The 23,480-nt window shown below is 35.2% G+C and overlaps 1 protein-coding gene and 1 long non-coding RNA gene across 3 annotated transcripts in view; one reads left to right on the plus strand and one right to left on the minus strand.

The window, feature by feature from the left end:
• ALCAM (activated leukocyte cell adhesion molecule) overlaps window positions 1-23,480 on the plus strand; it is a 188,670-nt gene that overhangs the window by 19,116 nt on the left and 146,074 nt on the right. The window lies entirely within an intron of this gene.
• LOC116663258 lies at window positions 16,650-23,260 on the minus strand. Its single transcript, XR_004319475.1, has 3 exons — window positions 23,080-23,260; window positions 21,949-21,951; window positions 16,650-16,660 (listed from the first exon to the last, which is right to left on the minus strand). It is a non-coding gene; the product is annotated as an uncharacterized LOC116663258 (long non-coding RNA).

Here is a 23,480-nt window from a genome sequence, read left to right on the forward strand (position 1 = left end):
TCTTTTAAAATATAAAATGAGTAGATTTTGAATTTAATAATTAGATTTTAAACGGTTCTAATTAACCCTGCGGAACTTCAGCTCTTGAGGGCTGAAAGTCTTGAGACTTTACAGCCAAGATATAGAGTCTATAAACTGAATAGTTGTAGAAAGAATTTTGTGAGAGGAAGGAGGAAAAATGAGTAACTAAAACTAACTGCTTAAGTGGGCAAGTTGTTTCATGTCTCCAGGTCAGTTTCCTTCTCTGTAAAGTGAAAGAAATAATAGTAATTATATCAGAGGTTTGTTGAAAGAACTAGCTGACATAATCTTTGTAAACTGATTAGCAAATTGCATAGCAAGGAGTACAGACCTCAGAGATGTTTGCTATGACTGTTAATACTGTTACTGTCAACATCTTAAACTGAATGTTTTAATATTCTGTACCTTCCATGAAGAAGTTCAAATCTGACACTATTCAAATATAATAGAAAAGAGGAAAACTTTTTCATGTAAAGTGGAAAAGTATCCCATTACAGCTTGCTTTGTGCTTTTTTATTAGAAATATAAGGATAAATAATAAGGAAAAAGTGGTGGCCAAACAATGTGTATGATATGCTCATTTGCATGAAAATGGAATATGTCTATTTATAGGGTTTTTTTGTTTGTTTGTTTTTTGTGTGTGTTTGCTTTGGAGGAGGTAATTAGACTTATTTATTTACTTCTTTATTTTAATGGAGGTACTGGAAATTAAACCTAGGACCTTGTGCATGCTAAGCATGTGCTCTACCACTGAGCTATACCCTCCCCCCAGAATATGTCTTAAACGGACACAATCATTTAACATGCTTGTGTATACATAGATATATTTTTCCTGAAAAACATAGGAGAACATTTTGTAATGGCTAACTTTGAAAGGGAGGGCTTCAAAGTTGAAATAATTAGAGCCGGGGATATGAGATAGAAGGGAAACCTTTCTTTTAAACAGCATATTCTTTCATGTGATTTGAATATTTATAATTTGTGTATTATTTTAAAATAAACTACTAGTGCAAAGATTATTACAACAGTGGTGCTACAACCAAAACTGTAGAAGAGACTCATCTTCTCAAGTAGTAATGTATCTACTTGGAATTGAGAAATTAGAGCATTTCATTGCATGTATTGCTATCCATGATTATAAAATTTTAGAATAACACACTCATTTTTGCATGTTTCTTGCTTCTCTTTCTCTTCTTTAGGCACCTGGAAAGTTTTCTGATTCATTATAGTAAGCCTACAAATATATTGGAATTTAAATAATCCTTCATTTTTATTGGCATTTAAAAAAATACTAACCCGCATTTAAATTTAAATCAATTTAAGATGAAATTGCTGAGTTTGCTTGTTGATTGGTGTTTTGAGGTGATTTGTAAATGTAAAAATGTAAGCCTGTGTGATGCCTGTTAGAAGATTGTTCAAACACATAGTTAATAAACTCACCTCTGTGATGACAAGCAAGTAAGGAGAAGGAAACATACAAGAAGAGGAATTTAAATCTTGTATCAGTAATAATTTTCTGACATCAAAGGTTGTTGAACCACATTTAATGAAATGGATTACTTTAGACTAGCTTGTGGCATTGTAGTCCTGAAGAAATGTTTCTCAAACTCTTGTGATCCCAATAATTAGGTCATGATTAAATTTATTTGTGAAATGGTGCACAGTTATACTCACTCTTAAAATTCGGAATACAGATAAGCTTTGCTAAGGCCTGATGTAAAGAAATCTGTTTAACATTATTTAATCTGGTGTCTTAAGATACTTGGAGAACTAATGTTGAGGAAACATTACTGTAGTCACGTTTACAAATAAAATATACTACATTAAATATATTATGCAAATGAAATGTAATTTCCAAATTTAGGATTATTTGATTTCTGGTATCATCTTGAACTGTATTTCTGCATTAAAAATAAAAATACAGCAACAGAAGAACAAATCAAAGAAGGCTACTGTTCATTTCTGTGAAACTGCATATAAGCTTTCTTCATAATTTAGAATTTATGTTATCCAATTATTAAGGTTAAGCTTACTTAAATTAAGACTAATTGTAAATTTGGAGAAGTAGTCAATAATAATTGCCTTATTGTTATTATTTTTTGCCTGGTGTATTGAATACATAGCGCCTCATAAATGGAAGCTAGAGACATCAGGGATTATCAAGGGTATAACCTCACTACACAGAATATAGGAAAATTGTATTGCCAAGCTGTTTTCATCAATCAGAAAAAATTTCGAAGTATAAATATCTGCAAGTAAAACATTTTTGTTATTCTAATTTAAGCACTGCTTAGAGAAATGGAAGAATATTAAATCTTACCTCTTCATTGGAGCACTTTAGCAGGGCTAAATTCTGTGAAGCAGCATTAATCCTCCTAGAAATCTTTGCAACAACAAAGGATGATTCTTTTCAAGTATAGATTCATACAAAACATACTCATAACTCACCTGATTCAAAGAGACATCCCTTGGCCACAATCTCCCTATAGCTGTCATTGATGGTATTTTTCAGAAACATCGCTCATAAAATGATTCTTTTCAATGCTAGCAGTCCGGGTAATGGTGTCATACTTGTAGATTGTATTCTGGCATTTAGAAATCCAAATTGTTCTGATTTCTAGGCCCTCCTTTGTGCCTGACATTTAGTTCACAGCTAGTCAAGAGCTAATTTGAAAGGGATTAGACCTTAAAACACATGTAAATGTGTTTTAAAAGAAACAACTGAAAGAAGGAGATAGTAAAATTAAGACAGGGAGTAAAAGGTTTTGGAGGTTTTTTTATATTTAAAAATACAATGAACACCTGCCTGTAGGTAATCAACAATTTCAGAGTATTATAACTAACCTCACTTGTCAAAAATTGAAGCCAGGCTGATTCAAGTTAAAGTGCCTTCAATTTATGAGCTGGGATGAATAGTATATGAAAGGCATTATGAATCCCCTCAAATTGCCATAGTAATCCTGCAGCTACAGGAGCAAACAAAAAGGCTTTGTGTGTTTTTAAAATATAGTTCTATTCCATTTCCTCAAGAATGCCACACCAGTAGCCACAGTATTATGGCACTTGCACTAAGTGTGATGCCAGCATGTAGAACACCTAAAGCTGAAAGAATTAAAATTCATCCTTAGATCATTCAACCCACTAGGAAAGTACAGAATAGTTTGAGGCAGTAGGTTGAGTGTATTTAGTTCCCCCTTTACTTTTCCATATAGCCTGTAACAGCTGACTCACTACCTGTGTCCGTCCGTCTGTCTGAAATGACAGTGTCTAAACTCAACATGTGAATGAGGAGGGAAGCAGTGACATCTTGAGACATATCCAGTTTGCTATTGCAGCACACACAGAGCCCTGGTCAGCCAGCTACTGCCCTCACCCCCAGATGCCTGGGCTTTTCCATCTTTAAGAGACATATCACCTCTTTTTTTTATATATATATATAATGTATATATATTTTTTTTATTGAAGCATAGTCAGTTTACAATGTTGTGTCAATTTCTGGTGGGCAGCATAATGCTTCAGTCATACATGAACATACATATATTCGTTTTCATATTCTTTTCGCCATAAGTTACTACAAGATATTGAATATAGTTCCCTGTACCATATATGTGGAATCTAAAAAACAGACAAACTTATTTACAAGATACATCACCTCTTAATTGACATTTCTTTGCTTCTTTGCTACCGTTTACATTTCCTAAGGCCTCAAAGATTTCCTTTAACTCCTTCAACCTAGACTGACTTTGTAAAACAGACCTCTGTCCTAGAGGACTTTTAATAAGTTATCACTGTTTTAAAGAAAGTACGAGATATGAAACACATTCCACAAAGTACCCCAGAAAATTACTATTTTCCTTATTTCAGGGTTACATTGTTTACACTTAGAACTGTGCAGCTCTATGGCCTATGGATCTCATGCATTTATTGTCATAAGCAAACTTATTTAGTCTGGGAAGTGATTTTTTATTTCATTTGAAGATTAACTGAAACCATACAGAAAGTGTAACAAGTCAGTGATTGTACTTTGAAAATTATTTAATAATTCAGTGGCTTACAGAGATTGCCTTTGCTTTTTCTGAATCCATCATACTGGTCTAATAAGGTTTTGCTCTATGCTGTTATCCTTTCCATTAATGTGGAAAGTAGAAGTAATTTTATAATTGGTGAAACAAATGCCAGGTAGGTAATAATGACCATGGTTCCTATAGAGTTTTTCATAAGGTTATAAATTGGACGCATGGTAAATAAAGCAATGCATCTCATGCCATAGAATTGTGCCTAAAGCATATCATAAGTTAACAATCAGTATGTGTGATTTAAATTATAATCAAGTGACATCTTGCCAAGTTATTGACCAAGGATTTGTGCTATTAAATTTTCTGAATGGTTACTTTGCACCCTTTTATAGCTCTCCATTAAAAAATATATTTAGTGACCACAGTGAAGTATGCTTTTACATGTTAGGTTGAACCATATTCAATGGAACTTTTTTAGAGTGATGTTCCATATATTGTCATCCCTCATCCTATTTGGTATAATAGATATCTAGAGCTTTTTGTCCTTGGAGAATATACAGACATGTAGAAATCCAAAGCAACAAATAGACACCAACTTCCCAACTGTAGATTTTTTTTCTTACTTTCTTACTCTATGTATACTCATGTATTTGATTTCAAGTGACTTTTCCACATCAGCTTTCTATTTTAGATTATTTCTCCTGAAAATATGATTTTCTCTTATTAATTTAAAAATAATTAACTAAATATGACCCATGCTTTTGGTACCGGTGTTGTTTAGAATCTTTTATTGCAGTGATAGGAGTCTACTTGATCCAACTTAAGCAAAAGTGGGGATTTATAATGAGGATGCGAAAACATCTCTATGGACAAGGGAGATGATACAACTAGGACTTAGGTCTTGGGAATTAAATAGAATCAAGGGCATGAACGCTGTCAGTTCTCTCTGTTTCCATTTCACAGTTCTTTATTTCTCTCTTTCTACAGACTATCATATTTTGATTCTAATGTTGTATGTTTATTTTTCCTAGATTTAGTTCTACTCCACTCAATAAACTAACAGCATGGCTTGCCTAGTTCTGGTTCCCAGTTGGTCCAGAAAGGATTCTTTTTGGGTTAGCTTGGATCAGGTGCCAACTTAGGACCAGTCAACTAAGAGGTGAAGGGGAAGTTGACAGATTTCTATACAGTTTCAGGAAAACTGGAGATGTGGTAAAAGGGACTGGGCAGGCAAAATAATGCTTGCTTACTACAGCACTTTTCATTTAATTTAACTAACCTCATATTTATTGGACATCCATCATGAGAATGCCATTGCAGACAGCTATGTGCTGGATAAAGATGAGTAAGATACAATTCTGCATTGAAGGTGTAAGAGTACTCAGCAGCTTCACAAATCACTGGACTACAATGCAGAGAATGGAGATTGGTGATGATCATAAGGAGAGAAGCAGGAGTTTAAGGAAATAAAGAGGTATGAACCTCTTGAGAATGTTTGGAAAAGAAGAGATCTAAATACATATGTGGTCAACAGAAAAGAAGGAGCAAGCCCAAGGGGCAGAACTAAACTTAGAAGCAAATGGAGATTGATTGAGCAAACTGTTAAAGTTGGAGGAAAAGGAGCCAAGAAATGGGAGAAGAGTGCTTAGGAACTTGAGCTTCATTCTCAAAGATGGAAACAAAAGATGGTTAAAGGCATTAGTACCAGTTGAGTTTTAAAAGTAGATCTGTAGTGAACTGAAATTAATAAAATTTTGGACATTCTTCAGTGATATCTACTCCCTAGGAGTTAAAATTTGATAGAACTATAGCTTTCTTCACTGCCTGGTCCTCTATTTCTTTTGTTCTTTTCCCCTGTCCTTGGTGTTCCTGCTGTCAGAAATAATTGGTATAGCTGACCCCCCAGATGACCTTCAGGAAAAGAGATTGTTCCCTTGTGGTTTGTCATTCCTTTCCAAAGATCATGGTCTCTCGATACATTTCTTAGCAGTTTTAGAGTTCTTTTGTTGTATGTTAGCATGTGAAATAGGAATTTTTATAAAAAAGAATACTAAGCACTATCTATAAAATAAACAACAAGTTTATACTGTATAGCACAGGGAACTATATCCAATATCTTGTAGCAACCTATAATGAAAAAGAATATATGTATGTATATGTATGACTGAAACATTATGCTGTACACCAGAAGTTGACACATTGTAAACAGACTGCAATAAAGAAAAAAGATATGTGTATCTTTAGGCATACCTTTAGGCATTAAATTTCTAATCGGTGTTCTATTTGTTGGCTTTCAGCCAATTTTCAGAACATGGTGACAGATTTCCTATTACAGATAAATTGAATTAATTTTTTAAAGTAATATATTTTTGTGAGGGTATATCAAATGGCATACTAGAGTTAAAGTGTATTACTTTGCCCAATTTCCCATTTTCTACTAAAGTTTATAATCCAAACAAAATTACAATGAAAGCATGTCTCCTAAACTTGTACTTTGTGGAATGATGATAGCCATTATTTTGCCCCTTCAGGTTCATAATTTATCCTCTTGGCACTTGTTCCCTTATTTAACTGGCAATATAAGTTTAGAGTTTACAGATACAAATCTTACTGTTCTTTTACGTTTTTTTGTTCATTCTCTGTAAACATTGATTTTGAAAAATAAAGCGTATCTTTTGTAGATTGTACACATGTGTATGTAAATTGAACCTATCCAAGGTGCTAGAGTTGTTCTATGATACAAAATTTTATGAATGTATTCTGTTACGTTGAGTAACAAGTAGTGATAGCTAAAAGTTTAAGTGGATGACTAAATTCAAAAAATAATCCATGTCAGTTATGGAGAATAATAGATAATAGCTTTTATTTTTCAAGGCCAGTCCCTCCTCAAATAATCCTCCCCCCAGTAACAACCAAAAAACCCTCAACAGACTGACTACCCATTCACAGATTCAAAACTACTTATGTAATGATTGTCATAGTATCTTCTTAAAGGTCAGTTTGTTTTTCAAATACAATTGACTAAATTTGAATATAAATACCCCCATTTTAATGAAGCTTTTAAAAAACGTTTAACTTCTGTTCTCAAAATGAAATTATTTATTTGCCAGCACTAAAAATACCTAAAATGATAGTTTGGAATATCTTTTAAAATCTACTTTCTTGTAGAAAGTGTCTCTTTTTAGTGAATTCATTAAACAAACATTTGAGTGCCTACCGTGGGTTAGCCACCATGCATGTTTGGGTGGTGAGGGCGCAGCAGCAAACACCTTTTAGTCGCAGGAAGCTTTCATTTCAGTGGAATGGTGGTAAGCAAACTGGGACATGCATCAGAATGACCCAGTTAGCCTGCTGAAAGATTGTTGGGCCCTGCCCTGGAGTTTCCAATTCAGCACTTCTGATATAGGGTCCAGAATTTGCATTTCTAACAAGTTCCCATATGTTGCTGATGCTCCCGGTCCTGGGACCACACTCTGAGAACAGTTGTGCCGGGGGAAGGCAGTACTGTCTATCCATGCAGTCTCCAATTAACCTACTTTCTGCTGACCCACGCCCACTGCTGGATCCCCTTTTAGTTATTTCCAGTGGTAAACATGCTTTCTATAAATGCAGTCTGGTGTGTGGGTAGCCCACAAATTGTATAGCTGCTTATCAAATCTTCAGGAAATTTACAAGGTCAGATAGATACGATTTTCAAAGACAAAGCTACCTTGTTTATCCTCGTAAAAATGTATCATCAGCATTATGACTTGATTTCCAATTTAATCATCATTTTATTTTAACATAAAGCTTTTCTTTCTGATCTTTTGGCAATACTCCAGATTTCCTTAGTCTTTTAAAAGTGATAGCCAGCGGTTCATTTATTGCAATAATTAAGATGGATAGCAGCATGCCAGCTGGAATGACTACACTTCTGTTTGTTGTATAAATTATTTTCCTAGTGTGAAAGCTTCTTTTATGGCTTCTGCTTTGGTCATGTCTTTTGTATTCTAAACCATTAAGCATGGTATGTTTAGGAGAGATATTTATAAAGAAGGTAGTAGTATTTAACAATTTTTAATCACTATGAATTCATGTCTGCATTTTTCTTAGCACTGAAGATTGCCTTTCACTTTGTTCCTTCTGCCAAGAGCAGCAAAAGAAAAAGGCCTCTAGCCTTTATAAACCTTTTTTTTTAAACTACCTTTGCACTTCCTTTATTTTGTTCTGATTCTTAAGCCATTCCCTGTGAATCTTAAGTGATTTTGTGCACTTAGCTCAAAATACATAGAATCACAGCCCCAAATGTGAATTTCTTATAAGGTATATTTGAAATTCCCCTAAAACACAGATAACAATAGACTTTTATCATTTGTTTAAATGCTACTTGAGTTTGGTGGTGTTTCCGTCTCAAAAATAAATGTACCTCAGATTCAACAGAAAGTATTCAGATAGAGTTTAAGCACTAGTCTCCTGATTTCTGTATCCAGTGTAGTGCCAAACACATTTTACTAAATATGTGCTGACTTGACTTTTTCTGTGCTATGCATTTTAGCTTCAAGGAAAGTTGCATGTCTCTTATTTTTCTGAGGCTTAGGATAGTCGTTGCTACATTTACAAGACTCATCTTCCCTTTTAAACTTTATAAATATGAAAAGATAAATAAAAATGTAACACTATGTCAGAATATTACTTTAGTCATTATCCACATGCCAGATAACTAGTTAGAACAATTCAAAATAGCTAACAAGAAATATTTAGTCTCAATAACATATAATTGCACGTATGTACACCTGTTAGACCTAAGTAGATTTATCGTCTGCAACTCTTTAAATTTCCTTGTCAGATTTCAATATAAAGAAAAACAGTGAATGAAATAAGCAAACGTCTATACCTAGTTATCATTATTAATGTTAATTTGTCTATCTCGTAATGATTTAAAGCTCTATCATGATAGTTTTGTGCTTTCGATCCAACCTTAGCAGATTAGAATTTTTTGACCACCCAAACTGTGAAAACCTGTGCTCCCTGGAAAATCCAGAAGAGCGGGTCAGTTCACAGAAAGACAACAAGGGTCAGTCTGTTTGGAAAACTTTGGCTCTCTTTCAGTAGAGTTGCCAATGGCCTGAAAATACAGAGTATTCTTACCCACGGGCTAAAATTAACCTGTTCAGTAGACAGCCTGCATCTCTTTGTATAAAAACTTTCTTAAAAAGTAGCAAACATTGTTCTAAATTCCCTTACCCCATCCCTCACTACTGTCACCTACTTTCTGTCACTGACTTGTTAATACCTTTATTCTTATATACAAATTTCATATGTTGTCACTACTCCTGTTTTCAAATAATTGAAGTTAAAAGCATAATAGCTGTCTCTCTGGAATTTATGTCTTGTGTTTGATGGAGCACTGCTGAGACATATAAACCTTGCTGACTTCCATGTACAACTACTTGGGAAGCTCCTTTAGGGACAATGATGCAGGAGCAACACAGCGGAAGAGCTAGACAGAATCTCAGGAGAAGATCATATTCCGATAACTTCATTATAAGAATTATGTTTTCCTTCCCAATAAATTCATAGTTTCCATTAGTATAGTTGTTTGTTTATTCATTCATCCAGTAAATTTTTATCAAGTGTTAATTATGTTATTAGTAAGGAACTACACCTGGAAATATGGTAGTAGCCAAGACATGTATAGTCCCTGCTTTTGTAGCATTTATAGTGTGTCTAAAAAAAAAAACATTCCAACTCTTTCAGAGGGTACTCTACATACTACGTAGACGAAATTACATAAAGTTGTCACTCCCATGCCCTTTCAGTGACCACTGCCTTTAATTATTATTAGGTAATGAGATTTGATGCTCTGAAGCAAAGTAAATGCCTGTGGATCAGTGGTTTTCAATTCTGACTGCACCATCTTGGGAATTTTTGCTAGCAACTGAGTCTCACTGCAGGCAATTGAGTAAGAATCCTGGGGCCTGGGGCCCAGGCATCAACATTTAAAAAAACACTTTGGAGTCAACTGCTGCTTGAGAGAGAAAAACAAAGAAGAGAAACAGCACTGACTGTGTAATTCTGGAATGATGAATAAGGACAAACACCAAGCAAAGAGAAGGATAAAATAATACACCTGAAACTTTACCAAGCCTCCCCCCCATACGTTTCAAGTATATAGCTTATACAGAAAACAAGTGAAGCAACTTACTTTTAGATAATCTAGGAATTTCTTTTATACTCAGTGGAAGTTTCTGTCAAGAAATGTGCCAATTCTAGACACCTTGTCACAGTGTTAGGGATTTCCTGTCCTAAAAATAAATGGATTGTTGTGCCATACCTCACGCACAGGAGCTATATGATGACAATGCATTCAGGCCAGGTTGATCTACATTTAAGATAATAATACCTACATCAGTATGAACTTGCCACTTGTAGCTTTAAACTACTGTCTTTATTTTATCCTCACAGTCCCCTTTGATGTTATAACAGGGCCATCGTAACAGCTGTCCATTGGCAGTTTCAGTCTCCAAGATCACCAATCTGGGTCACCCAGAATTAGCACAATGGGAAAGGCAGGTTGGACAGGCTGCGTTAGAAATCACAAAAGCAAGTTGTCTTAAGTTGGAGGGAAGGAGGTGGTGTGTGCTGTGATGGCAACCATAAAATCCATCAGGGAATTAGAGTGGGTTCAAAGCAAACAAGAGAGGAGGAGTTAACGTCCGTCCTCCTCTGTGTGTGCATGTGTCTGTCTATGTGATGTGTACGTGTTTGTGTACTCCAGTACTGTTTGTCGCTCCCTGGGAATAGGCCTTACTTACTTGGTTGATGAGCCACTGTTGGTTTATTTGCAGATCTGAGTGCTAACTCATTTATTCTGTTTACCTTTCTAAGTGAGGCAGTGCTTCAATTGACTTAACAGCATGCTAGCAACTCAGAGATTGTGCAGTCTAATCACATTTTGACCCATCCTTAAATGGCTGCATCTTCATCTGTGAAAAAAATGTTTGATGAAGCCAAACTCCCCCATGGGGATTTGTTTGAGGAATAAATACTAAAAATGCTTGTGGGGCATTTTGAAAATATAAATTGTTTTGAAAAAAGTTAATTATTTTCAAAATGTTCCTGGACATCAGCTTATGAGATATAATCTTTCCCATTATAGATCTTTGTAAGAAATTAAATTTTTGATTTATCTTGGTAATTGTCTACATACTTGTGTACAAAGCTTGTTAGAGCCCATTAATGGAGTTGATAAACATTATATAATATTGAAAGATAGTTCTGTTTGGCAAACTTTCAACTATTCATATTAATGGAAAACGTTAATGCAGATCTTACAAAATGACAGACTGTCGGAAAGCCTCTCAGGAAGGATGAAGCGCGAGAAAACCTAAAGGCTCTGTGATCTATATAAATTTGCTGCCGTGTATTTGTCAACTGTGGATAATAATTGTGTTAGAGGCCACATGATCAGGGAGAGCCCAGCTCAGCTGTACAGTTAAGCTGGGAGTTGGGAGGAGGTGATTTCTAGCCCCCTAAAGTTCGCTCTGGATACCCCACTTGGTAGAAGAAAGTGCACCGGTCAGGGTGTAATAGCAGTAGATGCAGTATCAAAGGATAATAGTAGTAGCAACAGCGGCAGCAGTAGAAGACTAGTAGTAATAACAGTAGCAGTAGAAGTGGTAGTAGTAGTAACATCGCAGCAACAGTAACAGGAGTGGTAAAAATGGTATCGATGGCATCAGGAGACATAGCTAACTTTTATTGTCTATTTACTACGTGCCAGGCACTGTCGTAAGATCTTTGCATGTTTTAATTCATTTAATTCTCACAGTAGCCATTATAACATGGGCTATTCATATTTTACAGGCTATTACCTATGAGAACATTATTATTCCAAATCAGCAGAGGGACTAAGAGCAAATTGGTATGCAGTGTTCAGAGTTTAGAGATGCTGGTTGGGCATCCGAAGAGCTGAACAGGGTCTTCTTGGCAATGCTGTCTTTAAGGCAACAGAAGTCCGCAGGTGACTCTGAGTAACTAGTGACATAGACAGCTTCTGATGCGAAAGAGCAGAATATATAGAAAGCGCTACAGTGCTCTGTGTTTGGGGTCTCATAAGGTAGGAGAGAAATGTAACCTTAAACGAAGGAGTAGATATGTTTATCGGAAGGATGAAAAGTATGAGAAATGATTTAATCACATATAAAATACGGTCAGCAGGAACAAAGGGGAAAAAACCTTATAGTGGTAAGGGCATTTTATAAACTGAAACAAATCACTGAAGGAGGACATGAAATCTTTTTCCCATGGAGATACTTAATGTGAGTAAAACCTGGAGAAGGAAGAGATAAACCCCTGGAGTCCTTTTCAGACCTCTGATTTTATAAAGTAATTCTTAAATGTTCAATATCTTAGACTAGTACTCATAAGGGGAGAAAGAGATCTGTGTGTCCAAATAATTAGGACATCAGTTTTCTTCAGCATTTCCACCTTAACAACCTTGAAGAATGTGCTAAAAAAAAAAAAAAAAAAACCAAAAGAGGAAAGAACTTGAAGGTCAAAAAGCAGCCTAGGATACTCTATCCAGCAAGGCTATCCTTTACAATAGAAGGAGCGATAAAGAACTTCACAGGCAAGCAAAAACTGAAAGTTTAGCAACACAAAACCCATGCTTAAAGAAATATTCATAGGTTTATTCTAAATAGAAAAGCAGGATGCTACAAAAATGAGAAACTCATAACTGGAAAGGAGATAACTGCCATGAATTACAAAAAGAATAAACATAAAATTGTAAAAGAAGACATCTAAATCATTAAAGAGTGGGAGAGGGAAGCAAGGAAAGCCACTGTGGGAAACAGCATGGAGATTCCTCAAAAGACTAGGAATAGACTTACCATAGGACCCAGGAATCCCGCTCCTGGGCATATATCCAGAAGGAACCCTACTTCAAAATGACACCTGCTCCCCAATGTTCATAGCAGCACTATTTACAATAGTCAAGACATAGAAGCAACCTAGATGTCCATCAACAGATGACTGAATAAAGAAGATGTGGTGTATTTATATGATGGAATACTATTCAGCCACAAAAACCAACAACATAACGCCATTTGCAGCAACATATGTTCCTGGAGAATGTCATTCTATGTGAAGTAAGCCAGAAAGAGAAAGAAAAATACCATATGAGATTGCTTATAAGAGGAATCTAAAAAACAAACAAACAAACAAAACATAAATACAAAACAGAAACAGACTCATAGACATAGAATACAAACTTGTGGTTGCCAAGGGGGGTGAGGGGTGGGAAGGGACAGACTGGGATTTTAAAATACAAAATAGATAAACAAGATTATACTGTATAGCACAGGGGAAAATATACAAGATCTTGTGGCAGTTCATAGCAAAAAAAATGTGACAATGAATATATACATGTTCATGTATGACTGAAAAATTGTGCTCTACACTAGAATTTGACACAACATTGTAAAATAACTATTACTCAATAAAAAAATGTAAAAAAAAAAGAAAAAGAAACTCAAAATGGATCAAAGACTTAAACAAACAAAAAGCATTAGAAACAAACATGCTTTTCTGATTGTTAACTGATATGGTAGGTGATGTTCAAATTATATACTTATAATTAATTTGAAATGTGGTACTCAAAAATTAGATATATCCTTCTCACAGTAACACTGTTAGAAGTAAAACAAAGTAGAGTGATTTTGTACTTAAAACTAGTAAAATTAGTGATCCATATGCATGTCTTTTCATGCAAATTATTAATTTTGTATGGTACATTTGTGTTTGGGAAATACCTGAATTTTAATTCAGAATCATATTTTTTAAAGTGCCATACTATTTCTTTTACACATGAGATGATTTACAATATTAAGTGCTATGTTCTTCAGAAGGAAAATGACTTAGATATAGTGCCACAAGTCAACAAGAGCAGAAAACAAATGATGGTTTTGTCTAGTTTAAGAAAAATTTTTCCTAAACTCCTAATTTTGGAAAATACTAGAAGAACATGTGAATAAAATACAAAATATACTTTAATGTTCATCCACTATGCTTACTATTTTATATTAGATACTTATTAAAACCAAAAGGTGTTTTAATGGGAATATTAATTAGAGTTTCTCCAAGGAAACATTTGAAAGTAAATAATCATAAATCTTATGCATATATACTCCTGTCATATGATAAACAATAATGATAGATTTATCTAAATTTAACATTTCAGATACTTAAGTTTTTCCTGGATTATATGAATTTGTGCATATAGTTAGGAAGTGTATCTTGCCATTTCAGCAGGTGTGGTTCTAAATCAGTGTTCTATGACTAGCTAGCATTGTGATCTTCGATAGGTAATATCTCTGAGTTTTTGTTTCTTCATCTGTAAGATATGTATAATGATAATATTTACCTTAGTGCTTTTGTGAGGATTAAATTACTTAGTGAATTGAATGCTCGGCATAGTAACTGGTTTTTAATATGTCCATGAAGATTATATTTTACAATTATTATATGATTTAAAATATGTTTGATAATAACACTATATATTTTAGGTTAAGTATTACAGTTTGGACAGATGTAGAAAAGGTAGATTTGTTTAGTAGTTCTTTCTGGTATTGAACTTCTGTATAAATTTGCTGAATAAATCAGGATAAAAAATAGCTTCTCCATCTCTTCTGTACAAATTTGCACATCATTTCAGTCTTACAGACCTGGGAATTTGTGCTGAGCCTAGAACATGTCTAAACTCTAGAGTCCAGGATACCCGACTTCTAGTTCCTGTTCTGGTCCCTAATAGCTGGGCACAGGATGTCACCTACTCTATCTCTGACCATCTCCTCTTTGAAATGAGGGGATTGGTATCTAATAAGTTGTTTGGAATTATAGATTTAACAGTGTCAAGAATTTCAGTTTTTGATGTAAAGCAGGCCTAATCCTGTATGAGTAACGAACGTGTCCACAGCTCCTTTTTATTGCAACATGTGCTTGCTCATTGTAGGCTTCTTTTTAGTTACAATCTCTTTTTATTGAAGAAATGCAAATGAAAAGTAATTACAAAATAAAATGTGTAATATTCTGTGCACTCACTGAATGGAAGAAAATGATATAAAACATAATTATCTTAGCTTGGGCCTAAAATGGACATGGCCTATGATATTATTTATCAATGTTATTTAGTTCAGTTTAGCAAATGCCATGCCTACTATACGCAAAATGGCATGCCCAATACTGATGGAGGGGAATAAATGTAAACACATTAGATAAATTTCTGCTATTTAGTAACTTAAAATCCAGTGATGGACAGAAACACAGAGTTTAAGATAAGCAGTGAAAGTGTTTGAAGAGATGCACAATCAAAGTCCTATGAGTTTGGAAGAAAAATATCGATTTGTTCAATACTGGGGTGAATTGGATAGCTTCTTTATCTGGCTGACCTATGAAGAATTGGAAGGCTGCTATGAGTAAGGGTACTTTAGAAACCGACTTGGACAAAGAAACGCAAATTTGAGAAAGCTCAGAGCACGTTGAGGGGACTGGAAGTATAGGACGTGTGTGTTTGTGTGTTTGTGGTTGTGTTTATTTGTAAGACATGAACTAAGAGTCAAAGTGTAGTGGGAGATGAAGTTCACAAACTTACGTTGTAATTAAATTGAAGAAGGATTTGAATTCTGGACTGAGGGGTGTGGAGCTTATTTCGTAAACATATCAAAAGTTTTTTTGACTAGGGGAATGAAAAGACCCAATTTGTATTTGGGAAAGGTCAGTCTGTCACTAGTATTTCGGATATGTTTGCAGAGAGAATTTGGGGGGAGGGAAGGAGTGCATTAAGGAAGCTATGGTGAAGGTAAGACCAGGAGACAGACTGGAGCTGATCCATAGCGGTGAGAGCAGAGATGGTAGCGCTGACTCAGGAGATGTATTAGATAAAGCACCAGCAAGATCCCTGCCAGCTGAGGGAGTTTTGGCTTCCCTGTGGAGGGCTGTTTTGCATGCACTGTCAGGCTAGTAGCCTGAAAATGTTGCAAAGTCCTCTTTAGGGAGCATGTCGTTACAGTTGATGGATGCCCATTTTTTCCATGCTTATTTATTGAGAGACTCCGGGCAAGGTGCCTAGATTTGCTCTTTCTCAGTAAACATGAATTACTTGCCTTCATCACTTTGGTCTCAGAGAGGTTTTAAGGATTAATTAGTTGAGATAAAGTTCTTTAGAAAGAAGAACTATGGAACACACAGTTTTCCTGAAACAAATCTTAAAGATGTCTCTAGGTCTATGCTCCAGAATTAAATTTTTAAAAGGCGGAAACTGTGTAAAGTGAAAGATAAGGAGAGACCTCCAAATAAATGATCACCCAAGGACCGGCTTTTGCATCGAAAATGAAGATTTCTGTTCCCTGACAACAGTTTACAGATATACCCTTAAGAAAACAACCTTCTGGTCAGCACAACAGCCATATTAGTGCCAACAGAAACATCTATTGGTGCTCTTCTGGAAACCACATAAACGAGTATGTCGAATCAAAGTGACCATTTATAAATTTGTTTTACTTGAATGTGTAACCTTTTAGTTATCACTGAAAGATTTATATGTTGTATTTTTTTCTACCAAGCTTTTTGTCTGTGTGCTCTTTCTTTTTAAATCATCCCACAATTTTATGTCAAAATTATGTCTTCGTTATACTTTTACCAATGGCTTTTCCTTGATGCGGCCATGAATGAACAGCAGCAGACTTTACAGAGAACATTCTTTCTGTAGGTTTTACTGTTATTCTGTAGGTTGTATAGTTAAAATATAGTGAGAATAACTCAGATAATTGTGGGCCTAAAGTAAATATGTGTTTTATTTTGTTTTTAGTATATTTTCCTGTTGATATTCTCTATGCGTCTCTATAAGACAACCATGCACTGCTGTACACTATTTTTCTGCCAACAGACAAGGTAGATATGCAGGAGGAGGTATGCAGATATGCAGAGGCTCTTTGGGGAAGTCTGCCAATGGTCTTGATTGTTTCCACATCTGGCCCTTTCCATTAGTTTCTGCCTGGCTCCTGATTCTTTGCTCCATCTGTCATTCTCAACTTAACCTTGATCTCTCTCTTTCAAGGATGTACCATAGACTTTTTTCACCAATTATTTCCACTGGAGAGTAAATTCATTAGGATATCTCCTCAGGACCTTGGACCACAAAGAGGAGACTTTGAAAATGCCTTGAGCTGTCTTTTCCCAAATAGCATTTAATACCTCTTTAACGCTTCTTTTCTTACACTCTGTCAGGTTGGCATTGGGGCATACCAGCTGTATAAGTTGCTAAACTTTTCCATTCTTAATTTTTTCATGTATAAAATTGAAATAATAGGAATAACAACTTCAGAGGGGTATTTGTGGGAAAATGAGATCATACATAGAAAGCACTTTTCTGCCATACAGTTGAAAGTTCAACAATTGTTTATCATCATTATACATCATTATTATTACTGGTAATAGTAACAATGTTATTATGAAATTGCCTCAGATTGCCCCTCCTTCTGTGGTCCCAATCTTGATAAATCATTCAACCAATTTTTAGACCAGTATTCTGAATTAGCCTTGACATCTCTCCATCCATCCTATCCCAGAGTTAATCAACAAGTTCTGTTGATTTTACTTCTAGATAATTGTTGCATCTCAGTAAATTTTCTCCATTTCTACACACAGCCATGCTCTTCATTTCTTCCTGGAGCTACTTCAGTAGCTTTCTAACTCAATTCCCCACACTTCCTTTGTAAGCCTTACAATCTATTCTCATACAATAGCTGGAGAGATTTTTAGAAAATCCAAATCTGATTGTGTTATCCCTGGCTTCAGATATTTCAGTGGCATCTTTTAACCTCTTATAAGATATGAGCTATGGGAAAACCACAACACCATCGGCTAGTTACCTCCCTAGTGACATTCATCTCTCTGTACCCAAGCTTCAACTTTACTGAACTTCTTTATTCCCCAAAATTCCCCTGCCCCACTCCCCTCCCAGGCCTTTACACACACCATTTCCTCCGCATCTACAGCTCTTGTGTCTACTGGCTAACTCTTACCCTTCAGTTCTCGTGACTTTTCCCCAAAGCTTTCCTGATATCACCCTCCCCCCCCACTCCACCCCCTGCTGACCTATATATTTACTAATATTTATATTTACTAATATAAATCCTCTAGAATTTTAACACTACATTCACTGTGTTGTCTTTACTCATTCCATGTATGGTGTTCTCTAACTGATAGTTATGTTCCTTGAGGACAGTGACAGTTCCATTTTTTTCACCATCTTGGCCCAAATACATAAAATAGATGAGTAATAGATATTTAGTAAATAATTGTCAAGTGAAATGAATAGGCTTTTGTTAACCATTCAGACCTGGGCTCAAATCCCAGCAGGACCACTTGCTGACACTATTACTTTGAACAAATTATTTAGTCTGAAGTTTTGTGAAGATTTTTGTCTGTTTTTTTTAAAGTCAGGAAACTGGGAGATAATTATACTCTCCCCATGATGATTAGGAAAGTTGAATAAGGTAACATATGTAAAGCACTTAACATAGTGTATTTTCTATAAATGTTACTTCTTCTTTTTTCCGCTTATATTTAGAGGCTTTTGTTTTGTTTTTTTGAAGTAGTAACAGTGATTTTGATTAGTGTGAAGCATTCATGCCCTTTTATTGTATATTCTCCTAGGACATACAGAACCAAATTTGTTCCTTCTTTTTGTCAATATTCTTTAAATGATTGATGATGAGCCATTTTGTGCCACTGGAAAGGGAGGAATTATTACCCCTCCCCCACCTTTTTTTCCAGGAATGAATATTATTTTCTTTACTATAACTTGAGGACATGATGTTGTGGTTAAAATTATCACACACACACACACACACAAAGAATTGTCCTTCTGCTGATTAACTTGAGGGGTCTGATTACATGGTGCATGGGTGCTGACTCACCCTGAATAAAGACATGTGTCTCATTTTCATTTCCTCCTGTGATGTATGGCTGTGCTCATTCTTTCTTACAGGAGTCTTTAAATTCATTGAGTATAAACTTTAATGCAAATCTTGTGTGTTTTGAAAGTGTTTCTTATTTGGTTTTTAAAGGTAAAACAGAATCAAGGTGTTGAAGAGGTGGGTCTTTTGGTTTTAAGAGTATTAAACAGCAATCTTCACTAGCCATCCATTTAAAAATTAGATTTCCATTTCTCACATGACGCATTGTGTACGTTGACTAGCTTTAGAATAAGAATTTTAAAATGCTCAGAAAGCTTTGAAGTTAATTCTCCATTAAGAAAGAGCTGAGAAGTTGAGCATGGCGCCATTTTCCTTGATTCTGCAGTCAAGCAGATGGGCTTCTTTCAATCTGTCTGCACTACAATGAGATTAAAAAAAATTAATGATGGTTCAAATTCACTTCATAGAGCAAACTTTTCTAAAACTATGGATCATGATGGTTGAGAACTGGATTTTTTTTCTTCAGATGTATGAGGGTTTTTGTTTAGTTGGTTGGTTTGGTCTGATTTTGCTACTGAGTTAATTTGATGTATTAAAATTCATCTGCCTCAGAATTTGGAGGGTTTTAGCATTAGAAAGCTCTGACCAAAATACAAATGAAGGGTGCAGTTTTATTTTAAAAAAAAAACTCATTTAGGACAATAGCTAGTGTTTGACATTTTAGGTATTCAATTGTATCTTTAGTTTCTTGAGTCTCCTAAATACTCATTCCAGAAAAAAAAAAAATGCAACTTGTTACAAATGAAATTTTTCCAGAGTTCTATTTTTTATACCAAATCCTAAAACATTTCCTTTACTTTCTTATCATCTACCTGTTCTTTCATTTCTACCTTTTTCTTGCCTTCTTACAAGTAAAGCTTGCTTATCAATTTCCATTTCTTTGTTTCTTTGAATAGTTGATACATTTTGCTTTATTTAAAGATCATTTCCCTTTCCCCCCGGATTCTGGTACATCTACAGGACCTCTGATTTTTATAGTTCTCTGAAAGAGGGTGCTGTGAGATTAAAAACTATCATATAGTTTTTATATACACAAAAATAGTACCCTCCTTTCTCTGAAAAATGTAAAAAAGTATGATATTATATTTTGAATTATCATTTATTTCCTTAAAAGATACAATGAGTCCAAAGAAACTAAATTTAGCAAAGAAATCTGAAAAGTATTTAGGTTCAATAGGCAACTTGATTTCTGAATCACATTCAGATTGGTGCCACTTCTTTTCATTGCTGCATTTGAAAAAGTAGGATCAAACAGTTACGTTTGGACTATAAAAGACATAACCAGTAAAAATGAAAACAAAAACCAGAGATCAGGGAACTAGAGCACTAATGGGAAATGAGGTAATAAGTCAGGAGAGAAGTATATTACAGTTGCTTTGAGAGATGACGAGAGTGATACCCCAGGCTACGTCACAGTGAATGCAATAACTGTGATGTTTTAAAGGTCATTTTGACAGGGAGAGTCCAGAGATAAAGGAGGACATGAATATAAAGTGCCAAATTTCATTAGGTCTTAAAATAGATAGTAATAAAATTTCCTATAGGGAATTTTAAAAATGCAGCACACTAGAAATCATGAGTGGTCCCAAAGGAGTCTTATTTTTCCAGTTGAAGTAGCTGCTACTAATCTGAGACTTAACAGTATGTCGTGGTCAAAATAAACAGGTGGTTATAAGAAATTTAATTTCCCTAGAGGATGAGTAAATAATATTGACATACGAGTAAGGACAGTTTCATGTAGTTCACATTGTGAAGAAGGTCACACAGTGAAGGTAGACTTCAGTTGTATCTCCCAAAATGAGTATCTGTTGCTTGCCTACTGTGTGCCTGGCACAGTTATAGGTTCACCATTTTAATCATCTTGATACATAATTGGAAGATTGCTTGACCGGACTTTTACGTATAAGCACAAATATAAAAACTTTTTTGGGATTTTTGAAGGACACAAATAATACTTCATATTTTAAAGTAAGAAAGATTAGCAAATATTAAATACTTAAAAAAATATTCCCAAAAAGGTAAGTGCTCCAATTTTACCATAGTCAGTTGAATTATCTAACTAACATCTTAGGGCCACTGCTCAATGTTCTCTTTTCTCTCTTCCTTTCTTCTATCGTTTTTTCTTCCATCTTACCTTCATTTCTTCCTTTTTCTCCTAATTATGTTTTTCTTTTCACAAACATGAATTTAAGTTGTTTATAAAATTAAAACATACATTGAGGACATTTTAAATATAAGATAAAAGAGAGATCAGAAATAATTTGAAAGGAAAATGGACATTATTGTACCAAGTGTATGAGTCAACTTGAGCTGCCATAACAGAACACCCAGACAGGTGGCATAAGCAACAGAAATTTATTTTCCCTCGGGTATTGGAAGTATTGGAAACTGAACTCCTCAAGATTAAGGTGACAGCCTGTTTGGTTCCTGGTGAGAGCTCTCCTCCTGGCTTGCAGATGGCTGCCTTTCTTCTGTGTCTTCACATTTCTGGGGCAGAGAGAGAGAGAGAATTATATGGTTATGATATTACTTCTTATAAGAACAGTAATCCTATCGGATCAGGGTGCCACCCTTATGAATTCATGTAACCTTATTTACCTCTTTATAGGCCGCATCTCCAAATCCAGTCACATTGGGAATTGGGCCTTCAACATTTCAATTTGGTGGCTGGGGAGCAGAATTCAGTCCATAGCACCAAGGATATGCTGAAGGAGTAATTGTCTTTGTTCACTAAGCATATCATTGGGCAACATAGTGTACTTGAAATAACCTTGATGTTGGTGTCACAGAGAGTATTGAAATGTGCCATATGCCTAATAGGCAACTTTGGGCACGCTGCTTAACCTTCCTGCAATTCAATTTTCTCATTGCTAAAGTAGGGTTCATAAAACCGACTTTTTTGCATTATTATAGTAATCAAATGAAATTAAGTACGTGTTGCATTTTATGCAGTGCCCTACACATTGAAGGCATCTGTGAAGTCCATACCAGTTTCTCTTTTAATTTCTTGAATCCAGTGGAAAGAGAGGAGGAGGCAGTTATGTAGATTCCATTTTTAAAAATAGATGGAAGAAGATTCATGTAAAAAGAACATACTTATTTTCAACTTTAAGGAAAGAGTGAAAACTAGCTCCTACTTTTATTAAGAAGACTTTGAGGAACTTAATGAGCAAAAGGCGTTACTTATAGTTAAGTGATCTTTTTTATATTGGTTCTCAATAAAAGTTCAGGACAGTTCATTGATGTGTAACTCAATTTAAGTCATGCTTATGTTCACCTAAACTTATGCGATGCACACATGATGTTTTGGTGATCTGACCTAATTTAAGTACAGAGGTTCTTGATGTGGATTCCATAGATAAGCTGTAGTGTCTATTAATTCTTTGAGAAATGTTGTGATATCTGCTCACTTGCATTCTTCTGAAGAGAATTTTCATTGCTTTTCTCTACAAGGCCTTTACCTCTGAAAGGACAAAAGCTATTATAAATAGAGAGAGAGAGCTTAAAGAGCCCAGAGGAAGGGACAGTTCACACATCTCTCAAATGCCAGACATCTGAACTGTACTTTGGGAAGAACTGGATAGGAATTGATTCCCGGTTTGCCTGCTAAGAGTTCCTGAAGTTCCCTCATTCCACAAATTGCACACAGCCTAGGAGACAGATACAATATTCAGGACTCAAGTGTGGAAAGTGAGAAGTCTGCCTTTTCTTTTTGTTTCAGAAGGAGCAGCTTTCTCTTTCCCAGCTTGTCATGTGGAGAATACTTGCAGCAGCCTAGACAAAACTTGTGCTTTTCTTTTGAAATTAACTGCTCCCCAAGTGTTCAGTGCCTAGTAATGTCCTTTATTATATTCTCAAATTTCCATATTGCAAAATATTGAGAAGACCATTTTAAGTTAGTGAGATTCAAGGACAGATTCTACACACTGGCATCCATTATTAAAGAATCCAAATTTGGCTCTAAGAATGTTTGCTTTGAAGAAATACTATATCTAAACAGCCAAAATCAGCTAACTATAAACTGACTCTTGGAGAGCTGAATGAATTGATTTGGCAGATGACAGTTTTGGGAATTATATATTTGAATTTTGGAAATGATGTGCCCACCAAATAATAATTTTTGTTGTGATATTCTCTTCCTTAGGTCGTAGAGTATTTATTTCCTAATGCCACTCCTGGGCTGTTCAGTTTGGCAATCACTTAGAGAGCCTCGCATGTTCCATCAGGTACCAGGCAGCCAAAATGTCACACATATTCACAATTAGCTATAAGGCCCTGGACATGAGAACTGTAATGGAGATATCACAGTGGGAACATAAATGAGGGAGCAATGGATTTTGGTGGAGGTGTGGAAGGTGTCTGTGCAAAAGAGATGAAGGTAAAAAGACAGAGATTTATCTTCTGTGGGACTATGGGGTAAACG

Source organism: Camelus ferus, chromosome 1, assembly GCF_009834535.1.
Source record: "Camelus ferus isolate YT-003-E chromosome 1, BCGSAC_Cfer_1.0, whole genome shotgun sequence".
NCBI lineage: Eukaryota > Metazoa > Chordata > Mammalia > Artiodactyla > Camelidae > Camelus > Camelus ferus.